Source organism: Oncorhynchus masou, chromosome 6, assembly GCF_036934945.1.
Source record: "Oncorhynchus masou masou isolate Uvic2021 chromosome 6, UVic_Omas_1.1, whole genome shotgun sequence".
NCBI classification, from domain to species: Eukaryota; Metazoa; Chordata; class Actinopteri; order Salmoniformes; family Salmonidae; genus Oncorhynchus; species Oncorhynchus masou.
This window is the reverse complement of record NC_088217.1, coordinates 76982926-77005529: the sequence shown is the minus strand read 5'-3', so window position 1 is coordinate 77005529 and position 22604 is coordinate 76982926. Positions and strand designations below refer to the sequence as shown.

The window sequence follows — 22604 nt, the reverse complement described above, 5'->3', positions numbered from 1 at the left end:
TGAAAGTGTCTCAGACCAAACAGTTTGTAGCGGGGGACGGGTTTGTTTGTGACAGCATGTAGAAGGGGACCGGTTTCTCCGTGATACGGGTTGCAGCCGGGGACCGGTGTCTTTGTAACACAGGTCAGAGGTTGTAACAGGGAACAGGTTTCTCCTAAACTTGACACAGGTTGTAAGTGGGGCCAGATCTCTCTGTGACACAGTCACCTTCCACCTCGTAGACATAGTCACAGCGATGGGCATAGTCCATGAGAGGAGCCTCGGACAGAGCACAACTCTGGACACTCTGGCCACCGAAGGAGATCACTGTGTCCCTCTGCACAAAACACAAACACAGAACACAGAGAGAGAGAGAGAGAGAGAAAGAGAGAGAGAACACAGTTAGTCGAAGAGCAGATTCAAACACGCTAAAACCTGGTATTATAGAGTTGTATTGTAGAGGGCTTAGCGCTGGGGTCAGTGTAAAGGTGGTATATAGTTGTATTGTAGAGAGGTTAGGGTTGGGGTCAGTGTAAAGCTGGTATATAGTTGTATTGTAGAGAGGTTAGGGCTGGGGTCAGTGTAAAGCTGGTATATAGTTGTATTGTAGAGGGGTTAGGGCTGGGGTCAGTGTAATGCTGGTATATAGTTGTATTGTAGAGGGGTTAGGGCTGGGGTCAGTGTAAAGGCTGTATATAGTTGTATTGTAGAGGGGTTAGGGCTGGGGTCAGTGTAAAGGTGGTATATAGTTGTGTTGTAGAGAGGTTAGGGCTGGGGTCAGTGTAATGCTGGTATATAGTTGTATTGTAGAGGGGTTAGGGCTGGGGTCAGTGTAAAGCTGGTATATAGTTGTATTGTAGAGGGGTTATGGCTGGGGTCAGTGTAAAGGTGGTATATAGTTGTATTGTAGAGGGGTTAGGGCTGGGGTCAGTGTAAAGCTGGTATATAGTTGTGTTGTAGAGAGGTTAGGGCTGGGGTCAGTGTAAAGGTGGTATATAGTTGTATTGTAGAGGGGTTAGGGCTGGGGTCAGTGTAAAGGTGGTATATAGTTGTATTGTAGAGAGGTTAGGGTTGGGGTCAGTATAAAGGTGGTATATAGTTGTATTGTAGAGAGGTTAGGGTTGGGGTCAGTGTAAAGGTGGTATATAGTTGTATTGTAGAGAGGTTAGGGCTGGGGTCAGTGTAAAGGTGGTATATAGTTGTATTGTAGAGAGGTTAGGGCTGGGGTCAGTGTAAATCAGGTATATAGTTGTATTTTAGAGGGGTTAGGGCTGGGGTCAGTGTAAAGGTGGTATATAGTTGTGTTGTAGAGAGGTTAGGGCTGGGGTCAGTGTAAAGGTTGTATATAGTTGTATTGTAGAGGGGTTAGGGCTGGGGTCAGTGTAAAGGTGGTATATAGTTGTATTGTAGAGGGGTTATGGCTGGGGTCAGTGTAAAGGTGGTATATAGTTGTGTTGTAGAGGGGTTAGGGCTGGGGTCAGTGTAAAGCTGGTATATAGTTGTATTGTAGAGGGGTTATGGCTGGGGTCAGTTTAAAGGTGGTATATAGTTGTGTTGTAGAGGGGTTAGGGCTGGGGTCAGTGTAAAGGTGGTATATAGTTGTATTGTAGAGGGGTTAGGGCTGGGGTCAGTGTAAAGCTGGTATATAGTTGTGTTGTAGAGGGGTTATGGCTGGGGTCAGTGTAAAGGTGGTATATAGTTGTGTTGTAGAGGGGTTATGGCTGGGGTCAGTTTAAAGGTGGTATATAGTTGTGTTGTAGAGGGGTTATGGCTGGGGTCAGTGTAAAGCTGGTATATAGTTGTATTGTAGAGAGGTTAGGACTGGGGTCAGTGTAAATCAGGTATATAGTTGTATTTTAGAGGGGTTAGGGCTGGGGTCAGTGTAAAGGTGGTATATAGTTGTATTGTAGAGGGGTTAGGGCTGGGGTCAGTGTAAAGCTGGTATATAGTTGCATTGTAGAGGGGTTAGGGCTGGGGTCAGTTTAAAGGTGGTATATAGTTGTGTTGTAGAGGGGTTAGGGCTGGGGTCAGTGTAAAGGTGGTATATAGTTGTATTGTAGAGAGGTTAGGGCTGGGGTCAGTGTAAATCAGGTATATAGTTGTATTTTGGAGGGGTTAGGGCTGGGGTCAGTGTAAAGGTGGTATATAGTTGTATTGTAGAGGGGTTAGGGCTGGGGTCAGTGTAAAGGTGGTATATAGTTGTGTTGTAGAGAGGTTAGGGCTGGGGTCAGTGTAAAGGTGGTATATAGTTGTATTGTAGAGGGGTTAGGGCTGGGGTCAGTGTAAAGGTGGTATATAGTTGTGTTGTAGAGAGGTTAGGGCTGGGGTCAGTGTAAAGGTTGTATATAGTTGTATTGTAGAGGGGTTAGGGCTGGGGTCAGTGTAAAGCTGGTATATAGCTGTTACCCGGGCAGAGTTAGCGTTTGACTCCCTCCTCTCAAAGTCCTTCTTACAGAGGTGACACATGATGCCTGCAGCCAGAGCGTCTCCCAACACATTGATCATGGTCCTGAAAGGTGGTATATAGTTGATGTAGAGGGGCCAGACACAAACACTCTATAGAGGTCAGACACCGGGCAGGACCCAGTCCACAAACACTCTCACGGTCAGACACTTACAGGACCCAGTCCACAAACACTCTCACGGTCAGACACTTACAGGACCCAGTCCACAAACACTCTCATGGTCAGACACTTACAGGACCCAGTCCACAAACACTCTCACGGTCAGACACTTACAGGACCCAGTCCACAAACACTCTCACGGTCAGACACTTACAGGACCCAGTCCACAAACACTCTCATGGTCAGACACTTACAGGACCCAGTCCACAAACACTCTCACGGTCAGACACTTACAGGACCCAGTCCACAAACACTCTCATGGTCAGACACTTACAGGACCCAGTCCACAAACACTCTCACGGTCAGACACTTACAGGACCCAGTCCACAAACACTCTCACGGTCAGACACTTACAGGACCCAGTCCACAAACACTCTCACGGTCAAACACTTACAGGACCCAGTCCACAAACACTCTCATGGTCAGACACTTACAGGACCCAGTCCACAAACACTCTCACGGTCAGACACTTACAGGACCCAGTCCACAAACACTCTCATGGTCAGACACTTACAGGACCCAGTCCACAAACACTCTCACGGTCAGACACTTACAGGACCCAGTCCACAAACACTCTCACGGTCAGACACTTACAGGACTCAGTCCACAAAAACTCTCACGGTCAGACACTTACAGGACCCAGTCCACAAACACTCTCACGGTCAGACACTTACAGGACCCAGTCCACAAACACTCTCATGGTCAGACACTTACAGGACCCAGTCGATGGCCACGATCAGTGTGATGTCAGCGGGCGGCAGCCCCACAGAGGTCAAGACGATCACCATGGTAACCAGGCCCGCCTGCGGAATCCCAGCAGCCCCGATACTGGCCGCTGTTGCTGTGATACTGAAGAGACAAGAGCAGGGTCACAGTCAGGGTCAGGGTCAGGGTGTGTGTGTGTGTGTGTGTGTGTGTGTGTGTGTGTGTGTGTGTGTGTGTGTGTGTGTGTGTGTGTGTGTGTGTGTGTGTGTGTGTGTGTGCGTGTGCGTGTGTGCGTGCAAGCGTGCGTGCGTGCGTGCGAATGTGTGGTTGCTGTGACACAAAGTAACTAAGAGAGTAACAGAGAGAGCTCTTGTGTAGACAGTCCTGACCTGATGGTGACCAGCTGACCAAAGTCCAGTTCGTACTCGTTGACCTGAGCGATAAAAATGGCTGCCACGGCCTCGTAGAGGGCTGTCCCGTCCATGTTGATGGTGGCTCCCACTGGAAGGACAAACCTGGCGATCTGTCTGTCCACTCCACAGTTCTCCAACAGACACTTCATGGTGATGGGCAGGGTGGCAGAACTGGAGGAGGTTGCCAGGGCGATGACCAGAGCCTGTAGCAGGCCTCTGATGTAGGTGAAGGGGTTTTTGCGTGTGATTACAAAGTAGAAGAGCGGTAGCAGGATGAGTCCGTGGACAAACAGGCCGGCTAACACCGTGATGAAGTACATCCCCAGCTTCTCTCCCAGGTGGGCGGGGTCATGCATGTCCAGGATCTTCCCTGCTACCAGGAACACAATGCCGAAAGGGAAATACCTGGAAAAAGATCAATAAATATAAATACCTCCAAATACATGAGGCAAGCAAGCAATGGGCCCTTGTGATTCTGTCTCTGTCCACCAGGCGTTGTCATGCCCCCTGAGCTTTGGGCTTCCTAAGAACTCAAGCAGCGTTGGGTTGACCTGGCTCAACTTGATGACCTGCCACACCTGAAATGCAGACATATACTGAGCTAATGACTAAGGGAGAGGGGGGTGGGAGGAAGATGTGTTGGTGAGATCCAATCTCAATCTAAATGAATCCTCCCATTCTCAATCCTCCAGATCAGGATTACCAGACTTTAACATGTGAAGGAGAGTTCAGACAGGTGACTGCTGTGTGTCTCAACAACTCACCACATGGCAGCATTGATGATCTTCATAACACACTCGTTGACACACTGACACACATTGACCAATGGAGCGCCTCTCTCGCCCATCTTCCCCAGGAGCAGGCCTGCACAGAGAAAACACAGGAGCAGGCGTGATTGGAAGGGCGTGTGTGTGTCCTCGTGTATCCAGTGTGTCATTTGTGTGCGTTCATTCATGCATACTATATATGTGTGTGTGTGTGTCTCACCCATAGTAGCAGAGAAGATGACAATCCCCAGTACGTTCATGCCAGAGCTGTGGCCAGGGACAATCTTGTACTTGATGTCTGGAGCTGGGGTGATCTCCAGGAAGACAGGGTGGCCCAGCTGAGGGTTGTTGTGGTCGGGCATCACGTAGACGTAGTTGGCCTGGGACTCCACCAAACTGGAGGCCACTATGGGCACCAGGTCTGTACGGTACTGTTGAAAAGTTGCCTCTATCAGATTGGAGGGAATCATGTTCCTGTCAAAGGGAGAATAACATGTAAATCATAAAGTCTACAACAGTATTGGATACGATGTTAGTTATTCCCTGAGTAATGGGGGTGATAATAACACTGTTTATATGATGGGAGTTATTCCCTGAGTAATGGGGTGATAATAACACTGTTTATATGATGGGAGTTATTCCCTGAGTAATGGGGTGATAATAACACTGTTTATATGATGGGAGTTATTCCCTGAGTAATGGGGTGATAATAACACTGTTTATATGATGGGAGTTATTCCCTGAGTAATGGGGGTGATAATAACACTGTTTATATGATGGGAGTTATTCCCTGAGTAATGGGGGTGATAATAACACTGTTTATATGATGGGAGTTATTCCCTGAGTAATGGGGTGATAATAACACTGTTTATATGATGGGAGTTATTCCCTGAGTAATGGGGGTGATAATAACACTGTTTATATGATGGGAGTTATTCCCTGAGTAATGGGGTGATAATAACACTGTTTATATGATGGGAGTTATTCCCTGAGTAATGGGGGTGATAATAACACTGTTTATATGATGGGAGTTATTCCCTGAGTAATGGGGGTGATAATAACACTGTTTATATGATGGGAGTTATTCCCTGGGTAATGGGGGTGATAATAACACTGTTTATATGATGGGAGTTATTCCCTGAGTAATGGGGGTGATAATAACACTGTTTATATGATGGGAGTTATTCCCTGAGTAATGGGGGTGATAATAACACTGTTTATATGATGGGAGTTATTCCCTGAGTAATGGGGGTGATAATAACACTGTTTATATGATGGGAGTTATTCCCTGAGTAATGGGGTGATAATAACACTGTTTATATGATGGGAGTTATTCCCTGGGTAATGGGGGTGATAATAACACTGTTTATATGATGGGAGTTATTCCCTGAGTAATGGGGGTGATAATAACACTGTTTATATGATGGGAGTTATTCCCTGAGTAATGGGGGTGATAATAACACTGTTTATATGATGGGAGTTATTCCCTGAGTAATGGGGGTGATAATAACACTGTTTATATGATGGGAGTTATTCCCTGAGTAATGGGGGATAATAACACTGTTTATATGATAATAACACTGTTTATATGATGGGAGTTATTCCCTGAGTAATGGGGTGATAATAACACTGTTTATATGATGGGAGTTATTCCCTGAGTAATGGGGTGATAATAACACTGTTTATATGATGGGAGTTATTCCCTGAGTAATGGGGTGATAATAACACTGTTTATATGATGGGAGTTATTCCCTGAGTAATGGGGGTGATAATAACACTGTTTATATGATGGGAGTTATTCCCTGAGTAATGGGGTGATAATAACACTGTTTATATGATGGGAGTTATTCCCTGAGTAATGGGGGTGATAATAACACTGTTTATATGATGGGAGTTATTCCCTGAGTAATGGGGTGATAATAACACTGTTTATATGATGGGAGTTATTCCCTGAGTAATGGGGGTGATAATAACACTGTTTATATGATGGGAGTTATTCCCTGAGTAATGGGGTGATAATAACACTGTTTATATGATGGGAGTTATTCCCTGAGTAATGGGGTGATAATAACACTGTTTATATGATGGGAGTTATTCCCTGAGTAATGGGGGTGATAATAACACTGTTTATATGATGGGAGTTATTCCCTGAGTAATGGGGTGATAATAACACTGTTTATATGATGGGAGTTATTCCCTGAGTAATGGGGGTGATAATAATACTGTTTATATGATGGGAGTTATTCCCTGAGTAATGGGGTGATAATAACACTGTTTATATGATGGGAGTTATTCCCTGAGTAATGGGGTGATAATAACACTGTTTATATGATGGGAGTTATTCCCTGAGTAATGGGGTGATAATAACACTGTTTATATGATGGGAGTTATTCCCTGAGTAATGGGGGTGATAATAACACTGTTTATATGATGGGAGTTATTCCCTGAGTAATGGGGTGATAATAACACTGTTTATATGATGGGAGTTATTCCCTGAGTAATGGGGGTGATAATAACACTGTTTATATGATGGGAGTTATTCCCTGAGTAATGGGGTGATAATAACACTGTTTATATGATGGGAGTTATTCCCTGAGTAATGGGGGTGATAATAACACTGTTTATATGATGGGAGTTATTCCCTGAGTAATGGGGTGATAATAACACTGTTTATATGATGGGAGTTATTCCCTGAGTAATGGGGGTGATAATAACACTGTTTATATGATGGGAGTTATTCCCTGAGTAATGGGGTGATAATAACACTGTTTATATGATGGGAGTTATTCCCTGAGTAATGGGGGTGATAATAACACTGTTTATATGATGGGAGTTATTCCCTGAGTAATGGGGTGATAATAACACTGTTTATATGATGGGAGTTATTCCCTGAGTAATGGGGGTGATAATAACACTGTTTATATGATGGGAGTTATTCCCTGAGTAATGGGGTGATAATAACACTGTTTATATGATGGGAGTTATTCCCTGAGTAATGGGGGTGATAATAACACTGTTTATATGATGGGAGTTATTCCCTGAGTAATGGGGGTGATAATAACACTGTTTATATGTTTATATGATGGGAGTTATTCCCTGAGTAATGGGGGTGATAATAACACTGTTTATATGATGGGAGTTATTCCCTGAGTAATGGGGTGATAATAACACTGTTTATATGATGGGAGTTATTCCCTGAGTAATGGGGGTGATAATAACACTGTTTATATGATGGGAGTTATTCCCTGAGTAATGGGGGTGATAATAACACTGTTTATATGATGGGAGTTATTCCCTGAGTAATGGGGGTGATAATAACACTGTTTATATGATGGGAGTTATTCCCTGAGTAATGGGGGTGATAATAACACTGTTTATATGATGGGAGTTATTCCCTGAGTAATGGGGTGATAATAACACTGTTTATATGATGGGAGTTATTCCCTGAGTAATGGGGGTGATAATAACACTGTTTATATGATGGGAGTTATTCCCTGAGTAATGGGGGTGATAATAACACTGTTTATATGATGGGAGTTATTCCCTGAGTAATGGGGGTGATAATACTGTTTATATGATGGGAGTTATTCCCTGAGTAATGGGGTGATAATAACACTGTTTATATGATGGGAGTTATTCCCTGAGTAATGGGGGTGATAATAACACTGTTTATATGATGGGAGTTATTCCCTGAGTAATGGGGGTGATAATAACACTGTTTATATGATGGGAGTTATTCCCTGAGTAATGGGGTGATAATAACACTGTTTATATGATGGGAGTTATTCCCTGAGTAATGGGGGTGATAATAACACTGTTTATATGATGGGAGTTATTCCCTGTTTATAGTAATGGGGGTGATAATAACACTGTTTATATGATGGGAGTTATTCCCTGAGTAATGGGGGTGATAATAACACTGTTTATATGATGGGAGTTATTCCCTGAGTAATGGGGTGATAATAACACTGTTTATATGATGGGAGTTATTCCCTGAGTAATGGGGGTGATAATAACACTGTTTATATGATGGGAGTTATTCCCTGAGTAATGGGGGTGATAATAACACTGTTTATATGATGGGAGTTATTCCCTGAGTAATGGGGGTGATAATAACACTGTTTATATGATGGGAGTTATTCCCTGAGTAATGGGGGTGATAATAACACTGTTTATATGATGGGAGTTATTCCCTGAGTAATGGGGGTGATAATAACACTGTTTATATGATGGGAGTTATTCCCTGAGTAATGGGGTGATAATAAACTGTTTATATGATGGGAGTTATTCCCTGACTGTTTAATGGGGGTGATAATAACACTGTTTATATGATGGGAGTTATTCCCTGAGTAATGGGGGTGATAATAACACTGTTTATATGATGGGAGTTATTCCCTGAGTAATGGGGGTGATAATAACACTGTTTATATGATGGGAGTTATTCCCTGAGTAATGGGGGTGATAATAACACTGTTTATATGATGGGAGTTATTCCCTGAGTAATGGGGTGATAATAACACTGTTTATATGATGGGAGTTATTCCCTGAGTAATGGGGGTGATAATAACACTGTTTATATGATGGGAGTTATTCCCTGAGTAATGGGGTGATAATAACACTGTTTATATGATGGGAGTTATTCCCTGAGTAATGGGGGGATAATAACACTGTTTATATGATGGGAGTTATTCCCTGAGTAATGGGGGTGATAATAACACTGTTTATATGATGGGAGTTATTCCCTGAGTAATGGGGGTGATAATAACACTGTTTATATGATGGGAGTTATTCCCTGTTTATATGTAATGAGGGGGTGATAATAACACTGTTTATATGATGGGAGTTATTCCCTGAGTAATGGGGTGATAATAACACTGTTTATATGATGGGAGTTATTCCCTGAGTAATGGGGGTGATAATAACACTGTTTATATGATGGGAGTTATTCCCTGAGTAATGGGGTGATAATAACACTGTTTATATGATGGGAGTTATTCCCTGAGTAATGGGGTGATAATAACACTGTTTATATGATGGGAGTTATTCCCTGAGTAATGGGGTGATAATAACACTGTTTATATGATGGGAGTTATTCCTGAGTAATGGGGGTGATAATAACACTGTTTATAGTAATGGGGGTGATAATAACACTGTTTATATGATGGGAGTTATTCCCTGAGTAATGGGGTGATAATAACACTGTTTATATGATGGGAGTTATTCCCTGATAATAACACTGTTTATATGATGGGGGGTGATAATAACACTGTTTATATGATGGGAGTTATTCCCTGAGTAATGGGGGTGATAATAACACTGTTTATATGATGGGAGTTATTCCCTGAGTAATGGGGGTGATAATAACACTGTTTATATGATGGGAGTTATTCCCTGAGTAATGGGGGTGATAATAACACTGTTTATATGATGGGAGTTATTCCCTGAGTAATGGGGGTGATAATAACACTGTTTATATGATGGGAGTTATTCCCTGAGTAATGGGGTGATAATAACACTGTTTATATGATGGGAGTTATTCCCTGAGTAATGGGGGTGATAATAACACTGTTTATATGATGGGAGTTATTCCCTGAGTAATGGGGTGATAATAACACTGTTTATATGATGGGAGTTATTCCCTGAGTAATGGGGGTGATAATAACACTGTTTATATGATGGGAGTTATTCCCTGAGTAATGGGGTGATAATAACACTGTTTATATGATGGGAGTTATTCCCTGAGTAATGGGGTGATAATAACACTGTTTATATGATGGGAGTTATTCCCTGAGTAATGGGGTGATAATAACACTGTTTATATGATGGGAGTTATTCCCTGAGTAATGGGGTGATAATAACACTGTTTATATGATGGGAGTTATTCCCTGAGTAATGGGGGTGATAATAACACTGTTTATATGATGGGAGTTATTCCCTGAGTAATGGGGGTGATAATAACACTGTTTATATGATGGGAGTTATTCCCTGAGTAATGGGGTGATAATAACACTGTTTATATGATGGGAGTTATTCCCTGAGTAATGGGGTGATAATAACACTGTTTATATGATGGGAGTTATTCCCTGAGTAATGGGGGTGATAATAACACTGTTTATATGATGGGAGTTATTCCCTGAGTAATGGGGGTGATAATAACACTGTTTATATGATGGGAGTTATTCCCTGAGTAATGGGGTGATAATAACACTGTTTATATGATGGGAGTTATTCCCTGAGTAATGGGGGTGATAATAACACTGTTTATATGATGGGAGTTTTATTCCCTGAGTAATGGGGGTGATAATAACACTGTTTATATGATGGGAGTTATTCCCTGAGTAATGGGGGTGATAATAACACTGTTTATATGATGGGAGTTATTCCCTGAGTAATGGGGGTGATAATAACACTGTTTATATGATGGGAGTTATTCCCTGAGTAATGGGGGTGATAATAACACTGTTTATATGATGGGAGTTATTCCCTGAGTAATGGGGGTGATAATAACACTGTTTATATGATGGGAGTTATTCCCTGAGTAATGGGGTGATAATAACACTGTTTATATGATGGGAGTTATTCCCTGAGTAATGGGGGTGATAATAACACTGTTTATATGATGGGAGTTATTCCCTGAGTAATGGGGTGATAATAACACTGTTTATATGATGGGAGTTATTCCCTGAGTAATGGGGTGATAATAACACTGTTTATATGATGGGAGTTATTCCCTGAGTAATGGGGTGATAATAACACTGTTTATATGATGGGAGTTATTCCCTGAGTAATGGGGGTGATAATAACACTGTTTATATGATGGGAGTTATTCCCTGAGTAATGGGGGTGATAATAACACTGTTTATATGATGGGAGTTATTCCCTGAGTAATGGGGTGATAATAACACTGTTTATATGATGGGAGTTATTCCCTGAGTAATGGGGGTGATAATAACACTGTTTATAATGGGGGGTGATAATAACACTGTTTATATGATGGGAGTTATTCCCTGAGTAATGGGGGTGATAATAACACTGTTTATATGATGGGAGTTATTCCCTGAGTAATGGGGGTGATAATAACACTGTTTATATGATGGGAGTTATTCCCTGAGTAATGGGGGTGATAATAACACTGTTTATATGATGGGAGTTATTCCCTGAGTAATGGGGGTGATAATAACACTGTTTATATGATGGGAGTTATTCCCTGAGTAATGGGGGTGATAATAACACTGTTTATATGATGGGAGTTATTCCCTGAGTAATGGGGGTGATAATAACACTGTTTATATGATGGGAGTTATTCCCTCCCTGAGTAATGGGGGTGATAATAACACTGTTTATATGATGGGAGTTATTCCCTGAGTAATGGGGGTGATAATAACACTGTTTATATGATGGGAGTTATTCCCTGAGTAATGGGGGTGATAATAACACTGTTTATATGATGGGGGAGTTATTCCCTGAGTAATGGGGGTGATAATAACACTGTTTATATGATGGGAGTTATTCCCTGAGTAATGGGGGTGATAATAACACTGTTTATATGATGGGAGTTATTCCCTGAGTAATGGGGGTGATAATAACACTGTTTATATGATGGGAGTTATTCCCTGAGTAATGGGGGTGATAATAACACTGTTTATATGATGGGAGTTATTCCCTGAGTAATGGGGGTGATAATAACACTGTTTATATGATGGGAGTTATTCCCTGAGTAATGGGGGTGATAATAACACTGTTTATATGATGGGAGTTATTCCCTGAGTAATGGGGTGATAATAACACTGTTTATATGATGGGAGTTATTCCCTGAGTAATGGGGGGGGATAATAACACTGTTTATATGATGGGAGTTATTCCCTGAGTAATGGGGGTGATAATAACACTGTTTATATGATGGGAGTTATTCCCTGAGTAATGGGGGTGATAATAACACTGTTTATATGATGGGAGTTATTCCCCACTGTTTATATGATGGGAGTTATGAGGGGGTGATAATAACACTGTTTATATGATGGGAGTTATTCCCTGAGTAATGGGGGTGATAATAACACTGTTTATATGATGGGAGTTATTCCCTGAGTAATGGGGGTGATAATAACACTGTTTATATGATGGGAGTTATTCCCTGAGTAATGGGGGTGATAATAACACTGTTTATATGATGGGAGTTATTCCCTGAGTAATGGGGGTGATAATAACACTGTTTATATGATGGGAGTTATTCCCTGAGTAATGGGGGTGATAATAACAATGTTTATATGATGGGAGTTATTCCCTGAGTAATGGGGGGATAATAACACTGTTTATATGATGGGAGTTATTCCCTGTGTAATGGGGGTGATAATAACACTGTTTATATGATGGGAGTTATTCCCTGAGTAATGGGGGTGATAATAACACTGTTTATATGATGGGAGTTATTCCCTGATATGGGGGATAATAACACTGTTTATATGATGGGAGTTATTCCCTGAGTAATGGGGGTGATAATAACACTGTTTATATGATGGGAGTTATTCCCTGAGTAATGGGGGTGATAATAACACTGTTTATATGATGGGAGTTATTCCCTGAGTAATGGGGGTGATAATAACACTGTTTATATGATGGGAGTTATTCCCTGAGTAATGGGGGTGATAATAACACTGTTTATATGATGGGAGTTATTCCCTGAGTAATGGGGTGATAATAACACTGTTTATATGATGGGAGTTATTCCCTGAGTAATGGGGGTGATAATAACACTGTTTATATGATGTTAGTTATTCCCTGAGTAATGGGGGTGATAATAACACTGTTTATATGATGGGAGTTATTCCCTGAGTAATGGGGGTGATAATAATACTGTTTATATGATGGGAGTTATTCCCTGAGTAATGGGGGTGATAATAACACTGTTTATATGATGGGAGTTATTCCCTGAGTAATGGGGGTGATAATAACACTGTTTATATGATGGGAGTTATTCCCTGAGTAATGGGGGTGATAATAACACTGTTTATATGATGGGAGTTATTCCCTGAGTAATGGGGGGATAATAACACTGTTTATATGATGGGAGTTATTCCCTGAGTAATGGGGGTGATAATAACACTGTTTATATGATGGGAGTTATTCCCTGAGTAATGGGGGTGATAATAACAATGTTTATATGATGGGAGTTATTCCCTGAGTAATGGGGGTGATAATAACAATGTTTACATGATGGGAGTTATTCCCTGAGTAATGGGGGTGATAATAACACTGTTTATATGATGGGAGTTATTCCCTGAGTAATGGGGGTGATAATAACACTGTTTATATGATGGGAGTTATTCCCTGAGTAATGGGGTGATAATAACACTGTTTATATGATGGGAGTTATTCCCTGAGTAATGGGGGTGATAATAACAATGTTTATATGATGGGAGTTATTCCCTGAGTAATGGGGGTGATAATAATACTGTTTATATGATGGGAGTTATTCCCTGAGTAATGGGGGTGATAATAACAATGTTTATATGATGGGAGTTATTCCCTGAGTAATGGGGGTGATAATAACAATGTTTACATGATGGGAGTTATTCCCTGAGTAATGGGGGTGATAATAACACTGTTTATATGATGGGAGTTATTCCCTGAGTAATGGGGGTGATAATAACAATGTTTATATGATGGGAGTTATTCCCTGAGTAATGGGGTGATAAAATCACTGTTTATATGATGGGAGTTATTCCCTGAGTAATGGGGGTGATAATAACACTGTTTATATGATGGGAGTTATTCCCTGAGTAATGGGGGTGATAATAACACTGTTTATATGATGGGAGTTATTCCCTGAGTAATGGGGTGATAATAACACTGTTTATATGATGGGAGTTATTCCCTGAGTAATGGGGGTGATAATAATACTGTTTATATGATGTGTGATGTTATATTGTCATATATGATTTGTTCAGATTTTTTAAAGTGAAATCTCTACCTTCAGGTGGACAATCTATTCTATTCTGCTGACCCTGTGTTCCAATAGTCCTGTCCTATCACTCTGAGCATATAATGTGTCAGAAGGTTGGGGTATCTGCTTTCTGTTATTGTCTCAATTTTCTATTTTTTTTTACCCCCAATTTCATGGTATCCAATTATTTTTAGTAGCTACTATCTTGTCTCATCGCTACAACTCCCCTACGGGCTCGGGAGAGACGAAGGTTGAGGGTCATGCGTCCTCTGATACACAACCCAACCAAGCTGCACTGCTTCTTAGCACAGCGCACCAATGTGTCTGAGGACACACCGTGCAACCTTGGTTCGTGCGCACTGTGCCCGGCCCACCACAGAAAATGCTGGTGCGCGATGAGACAGGGACATCCCTGCCGGCCAGGCCCTCCCAAACCCGGATGACGCTAGGCCAATTGTGCGTCACCCCATGGTCCTCCCGGTCGCGGCTGTTTACAATGGAGCCTGGGCGTGAACCCAGGGGCTCTGATGGCACAGCTGGCACTACAGTACAGTGCCCTTAGCCACTGTGCCACCCGGGAGGCCCCCTATCAATTTTATCCTGAGTAGGATCAATTTCTCCTGGTCCGGCCAGAAGCCAAGAGGTCCCCTGTCTCAGAAAGACTTAACAAGACTCTGGACAGAGAGCATGCTGGCAGATACTCATAGACTTCCTGGCATTGCGCTAACGCTGGTTAGCATTGGCTTGTGAAACTACCTATAATGTCCTTCATAGAGACATAAAAATGGTACCCACGAGTTCATCTGACTGTGTGGAGGTAGATAAAGGGGCCTCATTGCCAAAATCCAGAAGTATCCCTTTAAGCTGTCAACCAAACCACAAAACTTGCAGATAGACACAAGGACACCAAAAGGTTACATTTCCCAAAAGCCAAAGTCATTGCTCTGACTAGGGTCGTTGTTGACTAAATGACTTCGTTGCTCTGACTAGGGTCGTTGTTGACTAAATGACTTCGTTGCTCTGACTAGGGTCGTTGTTAACTAAATGACTTCGTTGCTCTGACTAGGGTCGTTGTTGACTAAATGACTTCGTTGCTCTGACTAGGGTCGTTGTTGACTAAATGACTTCGTTGCTCTGACTAGGGTCGTTGTTGACTAAATGACTTCGTTGCTCTGACTAGGGTCGTTGTTGACTAAATGACTTCGTTGCTCTGACTAGGGTCGTTGTTGACTAAATGACTGACTCGTTGCTCTGACTAGGGTCGTTGTTGACTAAATGACTTCGTTGCTCTGACTAGGGTCGTTGTTGACTAAATGACTTCGTTGCTCTGACTAGGGTCGTTGTTGACCAAAAGACTTCTCTTCATAGTTGGTCTCATATTCTCCTGCACCGTCAGTATGTTTCAGCTGTTCTGCAGTCGAAATAATAAAGTTGTAAGAATGATGTCACAATGTGGTAACATCTCCAGGCTGGTTGCCTGTGTTGGAGGTTAAGAGTCCTCATCATTAGGAGGCCTGTATTCATAAAGGATCATGTTAAGGTCACTGCCCCAGGGCCAGTCAGCCTATCAGACGTGTGACAAGTGACCTAAAGCACCTCTGACAGTCATACAGCCTACATCCGCCCGCCCGTACACAGCTTTCACTAAAAATACCCATAATCCTCTGGGCTTTGGAGGATTCTTCACACGGAGCACCTAAGCCACTGCCGATCCTCGACACGCAGTGTGTTCTGGGTAAAGCATTTAGGACACGCTGTGTTCTGAGAAGATAGAGACTTAGTCGTCACTGGGGTACTTTGAGCCAAAGGGGTAAGTCGAGCCACTCAAATATATAATTTGACCAAATATTTAGGATGAGGTCATGATTTTATGGAATCTGTGAAGGAAGAAACCAAATTGAAAAAGTAATAAGCAAGTTAGGTCCAAAAAATAGATTTTCACCAAGTCAAATATATTTGTTGTGTTAGAGGTTTCATAATGCTTGCATTTTTGCTGGGATATGAGGTAACAACAGGGGCTGGTCTATGTTAAAATAGTTTTTAAAAGTACAGTGTTACTTAGGTGTTAAGCCTGTGTTAAAAGATGCTTAAAATGATCAAAATACAAAAAGTGATTGTGTGGAATTGTGGTTGGGAAATAGACATGGTTGGGAAAATAGACATGGTTTTAAAGGGTAGTGGTAATTCTTCATTCAGTAGAGAAATTTGTATGCGGGTTAACTTACCCCCATACCCAGGGTAAATTGTGCCAAGAAACCACTTTTTTTTGGAAAAGCTATGTTTTTCCAGGGATACATGCTGAAATATATGTAGATACAGTATCTTTAGAAACAATGTTGTATTTCCCTTGACTGAGTGATACTGAATGTAAAAAATGGCTCAACTTACCCCACTCTCCCCTAATGATGCCTATTATTAACATGGCCCACGGGAGGGTTGACTTGTTTCAGAAGTGAATGTGAACAATATAACCAATAGAACAGTCCCAAACGTGCAAATCCCTCAAGCCACGTGAGCTAAATGACCTTGTACTGGTGTTGTTGTTGTAAATGCTATTTACGACCTAAAGACCCCTACTTAATACAAGCTTCCAGGTAGCTGTATTTTAGCTGTACTAAGGGGACTAGGGTGGACAGGATTTCACTGGTTCTGTACTGGTTTACTGGTTTAAAATGATTCAATCCACACAGAACCACAACACTGCTGGTAACAAAAAAAGAAAAGATCTGATTCCTTGAAGAGTCAGTATTAGGAGGCTATTTAGCCAGCAGGATCTTAACCCTTTTAGCTAACCTTTCTCCAATTAGTAAACCGTAAACCTTTTAACCTAACTCCTAAACTTAACCCCTAACTCCTAGCCTAGCTAATGTTAGCCAGCTAGCTAAAATTAGCCACCTAGCCACCTTGCTAGAATTTCGTAACATATCATTATTTTTACAAATTCGTAACACATAATACAAATTGTAATCGTAGCATATCATACAAAATGGGTGATGGACATCCACAAATTAATACATACATTACAAAACGTAACATATCCTACTACACGGTCTGTCCCGGATTAACGTACAGAATAATAGAAAATGATCTGATACCAGGTTGGGGATTCAGTCAAAGGCACGTTGGACAAGCCCATTGCTCTTGACTTTTAAAGGTCATTTACGCTTGAGCTGAAATCCGCAGCATTTACCATGAATGCAATATCCACCAACGTCAGGAAACTTGCCTTTACAAGGCGCATTTTTCCATAATGCAATGCGCTTGTATATAAAGTGCCTGTTGTTGAATCCCAGGCCTACACAACCTTTATGGTTTATACTTAGCTGAGGAAAACTGGAGTTCACTGAGTTCACTGGTTGACTGGTTTATTTATGGGTTAATCCACACAAACCCCGACAGGAAGAATCAAATATAAAATATTTGATTCTTTCAAACGTCTGTGTTAGCAGAGCAGTCAGAATCTGTTGCCTGAGTCTCGTGGAAATCTGGAATCTCGTCCCATGAGGGATGTTAAGGATGAAAAGGTGGCTGCTAAACATCTTAGACTGACTAAAGACAGGAAACTCTGGAATCTGGTACAGCCAACTACTGACAGAGGCAATGTGTCTGTGGGCCATCCTATTCAAATACAGTATGCCGCTCAAGATACTTCCCCATGTGTATGTGCATTTATGCGCATTTGTGTGTCTGTCCGTGCGTGTTTGCATGCGTGCGTCCGTGTGTGCGTAAATGCTTGCTTGTGTGTATATGTACCTGATGAGGTCCAGCAGAGCATCAGCAGAAGTCATAACGGGCCCTGACCCTGCTCTGTGCCCGTCCTTCTCTGTGCCGGTACCAGGGTGGATGACCAGCACCAGGATGATGCCGACGATGACAGCGATGAAGGTGGTCCACAGGTAGTAAGTGATGGTTAGCACCCCCAGCCGCCCGCTGGCCTTAGTGTCCATGGCTGACAGCCCCGACATCAGACTAGCCACGGAGTTAGGATTCATAGAGCATTCAGTCAGTGTTGTATTCCATTCAAATTCAGAGAGCATTCTGATAGCGTTCTATTTAATGAGCTATTTAATTTAGCGCTCTTTTCCGTTAGAATGCTATGAATACTCTATGGATTCTAATGGAATACAACACTAAATGAATACTCTAGGAGTTGTAAAGAAAGAGAATGCTATCAGAATACTGTACGAATCCTGATGAAATGCAATGCTATGAATGATCTAGGAGATCTATTTCATCAGGAGTCGTACAGCATTCTGATAGCATTCTCTTTCTTTACAACTCCTAGAGTATGCATTTAGTGTTGTATTCCATTAGAATCCATAGAGTATTCGATTAGCGTCTTATTCCATTATAATGTATAGAGCATTCTATTGAAGTAGCATGGGTTGTGGTGTAGACCAGGGAGAAGAGCAGTAGGGACATGGGGAACAGACAGTAGTGATGATGTGCTACCTGGACGTGATGAGAGGCAGGATCAGCATCTTCAACATCCTCATCAGCAGTTCTCCAGGGAACGAGAAGTAGATCTTAGCCTGGAAAGGGGAGACACACAACACTCTGGGTCAGGGGACAAGCTGTACATGGCAGACCTGGGGCAAATACATACAGTTGGTAAAATACTTTCAAATACATGAGGTGTGCACCGTTTGCACTTTAGGGACTATTCTGTTGGTTCCATTGTACCAGGCCAGCTAAGTCAAACCCACTTCTTGGTCTGGTGCATGGTACGTTATATATTTTTGTTTTGACATTGTGTTACAGGATTTTACATGACTAATAAAGTTCAATCAATCAATCATTCTCAGGTGACGTGCTTTCCCATTGGGCTATGTTTGATGCTGTGTATTTGTTGACAGGTTGAGGTTAGCGCGGATGCAGATTACAACAGTGAGTCAGATAATTAGAAGCTGCTGACCCATTAATCCACTACTGAAATAGTGGATGTCAAGGGTTGGGTCACTATTGACCCAGGTAGAGCAGTTGAATGGTCCAGCCTCTACTGTAGCTAGCTGAATCAGTACTGTATAACTGGGATGTGCAGGTTATGGTTCAGTTGATATTGTTGCATTGCATCTGTTCTGAATTCAATACAGCAGTTATCGATCTGCAGTCAGAGTAGTTTCCCATGTCAACAATATGGTACAAGCTTTGTGAGACAGGGTTTTATGCGTTGTGAAAGTGTCTTGCTGGTCACTCTCTCTTTGGTCTCCGTCTGCACCATGCCAGTGTAAGGCCCTCTTAACCAACCCCTCAGTGGTTTACTGTCCCTCTGTCTAAAACCCAGAGCCCTCTGTGTTAACACTATCACCCTGTCTAAAACCCAAGGCCCTCTCAAGCAACCCCTCAGTGGTTTACTATCACCCTGTCTAAAACCCAAGGCCCTCTGTGTTAACACTACCACCCTGTCTAAGACCCAGAGCCCTCTGTGTTAACACTACCACCCTGTCTAAGACCCAGAGCCCTCTGTGTTAACACTATCACCCTGTCTAAGACCCAGAGCCCTCTGTGTTAACACTATCACCCTGTCTAAGACCCAGAGCCCTCTGTGTTAACACTATCACCCTGCCTAAGACCCAGAGCCCTCTGTGTTCACACTATCACTGTCTAAGACCCAAAGCCCTCTGTGTTAACACTATCACCCTGTCTAAGACCCAGAGCCCTCTGTGTTAACACTATCACCGTCTAAGACCCAAAGCCCTCTGTGTTAACACTATCACCCTGTCTAAGATCCAAAGCCCTCTGTGTTAACACTATCACCGTCTAAGACCCAAAGCCCTCTGTGTTAACACTATCACCCTGTCTAAGACCCAGAGCCCTCTGTGTTAACACTATCATCGTCTAAGACCCAAAGCCCTCTGTGTTAACACTATCACCCTGTCTAAGACCCAGAGCCCTCTGTGTTAACACTATCACCCTGTCTAAGACCCAGAGCCCTCTGTGTTAACACTATCACCCTGTCTAAGACCCAGAGCCCTCTGTGTTAACACTATCACTGTCTAAGACCCAAAGCCCTCTGTGTTAACACTATCACCCTGTCTAAGACCCAGAGCCCTCTGTGTTAACACTATCACCGTCTAAGACCCAAAGCCCTCTGTGTTAACACTATCACCCTGTCTAAGACCCAGAGCCCTCTGTGTTAACACTATCACCGTCTAAGACCCAAAGCCCTCTGTGTTAACACGATCACCCTGTCTAAGACCCAGAGCCCTCTGTGTTAACACTATCACCCTGTCTAAGACCCAAAGCCCTCTGTGTTAACACTACCCCTGTCTAAGACCCAGTGTTACGGATACAGGTATCCTGTGTGTGTGTGTGTATGTATCCTGTGTTCTTTTCTCTCCTTCTCCCCTCACAGGTGAAAATCATCACTCCCCAATCAGTCACCAATCAATCATCAATCAGAAGACACACCTCCTCCTGTTTCCTACCCAATCACAGTTCCTTTCCCTTGGTTTAAAAACCCTGTCATTTGTTTGCTCTAGAGCTCAATCTCTCTGTAAATACCATGTCTGTAGGTCTCTCTGTTTCACTCTCTTTATATATTAACCTCTCTTTTGTTTGAGCACCTCCATATCACTTTGTCCTCACCTGTGAGTATTGTTTTTGGTTATGGTGTTTGTGTTTGTTTGCTGGTGGGAAAAGGGGGAAACAAGACAAGTCGCCCATGGGCATACACTACCCGTAGGTAAACTTTGTTAAATACCCCAGTTAGAACTGGGCGGACCACCCACTGCATTTTTGGTTAGTTAGTTAGCTGTTGTTGAAATAGGCTAGTCTAGCTTAGGAATGTTTTTGGATGCTTATTGTTTCTTTCCTTGGGTCCAGCTCAGCCCCTTTTCCTGCTCCCCCCATTACGGTGTATTTACTAATAAACCCTGAGTTTGACGGTAGATTTCAGTTGTCGTGCTTATTTCGTTCTCACTTTTACTTTGTCACTATTATAAATTGCATGAGTTATGTTACGGGTCTCATTACCATCTCCCCTAGACTGTCGGGCCAAAAGGGATTCGTAACACCCAGAGCCCTCTGTGTTAACACTACCCCCGTCTAAGACCCAAAGCTCATCACATCTCTCTGTAGGATGCCTGAGTGCTATAAACCTTAGGCCCAATAGAACCAAAACCTTGTTGCATGACTCAATAGCTGTGTGTGTGTGTGCGCGCTTGCCTCCATACCTGCGTGGAGAGGTTGAAGCTGCGGAGGGAGAAGCCGAGCACACAGCCAGAAACCACGGCGATGACCGAGAGTGTCAGCAACCCATTGCGTTTACAGTAGCCCTTGATGTACGCCCAAACCTTCACAGAGACCATGCTCTTTATAATATGTTTTATGCACTCCATCCTGAGGCCCAGTTACTCCACGGGCTGAAGGAAAGAGAGGAGAGAAGAGACAGGCCTGGTGGCCCAAGGTCCTGCCTTACGCCCAGTCAATGAATGATTCCCAAACCGGAGGGTCGCGAGTCACTTGTGGGTCCCACCTGATTCCCTTTAGGTCCCTGTTCAGTATCCTGTCCTGGCTTGAAATATGTCTCTAGTCCTGCTTGACGGTTCACAAGAAAACTCCAAAAGCTTTAAGTGGATTCCCGCTGTAAACAATTTATGTGGTGAGTCAAGGCAATGAAATCACTAAGGACTAATCCCGGGCCACTGCAGAAACTGAAGGAGAGCTGACGATGCAGCAGGACTGGCTGTCAGTGCATCCAGCCAGAGAGTCAGTCAGTCAAACACTAGCTGATCTAAACGGCTGTCAGAGAGGAGGTGGAAGTGGACTGAGTAAGTCTCTGTAAACCTCTGTCTCCTACAGGAGATTAAGCCCTTGAAAATAATGCTTCCTAGAGACTCAGGCACACACACACACACACACACACTCAACATCCCCATGGGATTAGCAGGTTCTAGGTCGGTAGCGGTCTCTGACACTGAGGTCTTACTCCCATTAATAACCCATTATGTCTTATTACCACTGACTGACTAGGAACTTACTTTATTCAGAAAGGATCAGGACTGCTTCAGTGAGTTAATTTCAATAATTACTTAAAAAGTTGACCCCGCCTGAAAATAACAGTTGTCAAAGTCCTGAATGACTAATTAACTGAGGTAAGTTGATATGAAAATCAAGCATTTACAGTGCCTTCGGAATGTATTCAGACCCCATGACTTTTTCCACATTTTGCCAC

The 22604-nt window shown here is 42.6% G+C and overlaps 1 pseudogene; it reads right to left on the bottom strand.

Annotated features, from left to right (window-relative positions):
- Positions 1-154: 154 nt before the first annotated feature.
- On the bottom strand, positions 155-21768 carry LOC135542691 (excitatory amino acid transporter 5-like; annotated as a pseudogene).
- Positions 21769-22604: the final 836 nt, after the last annotated feature.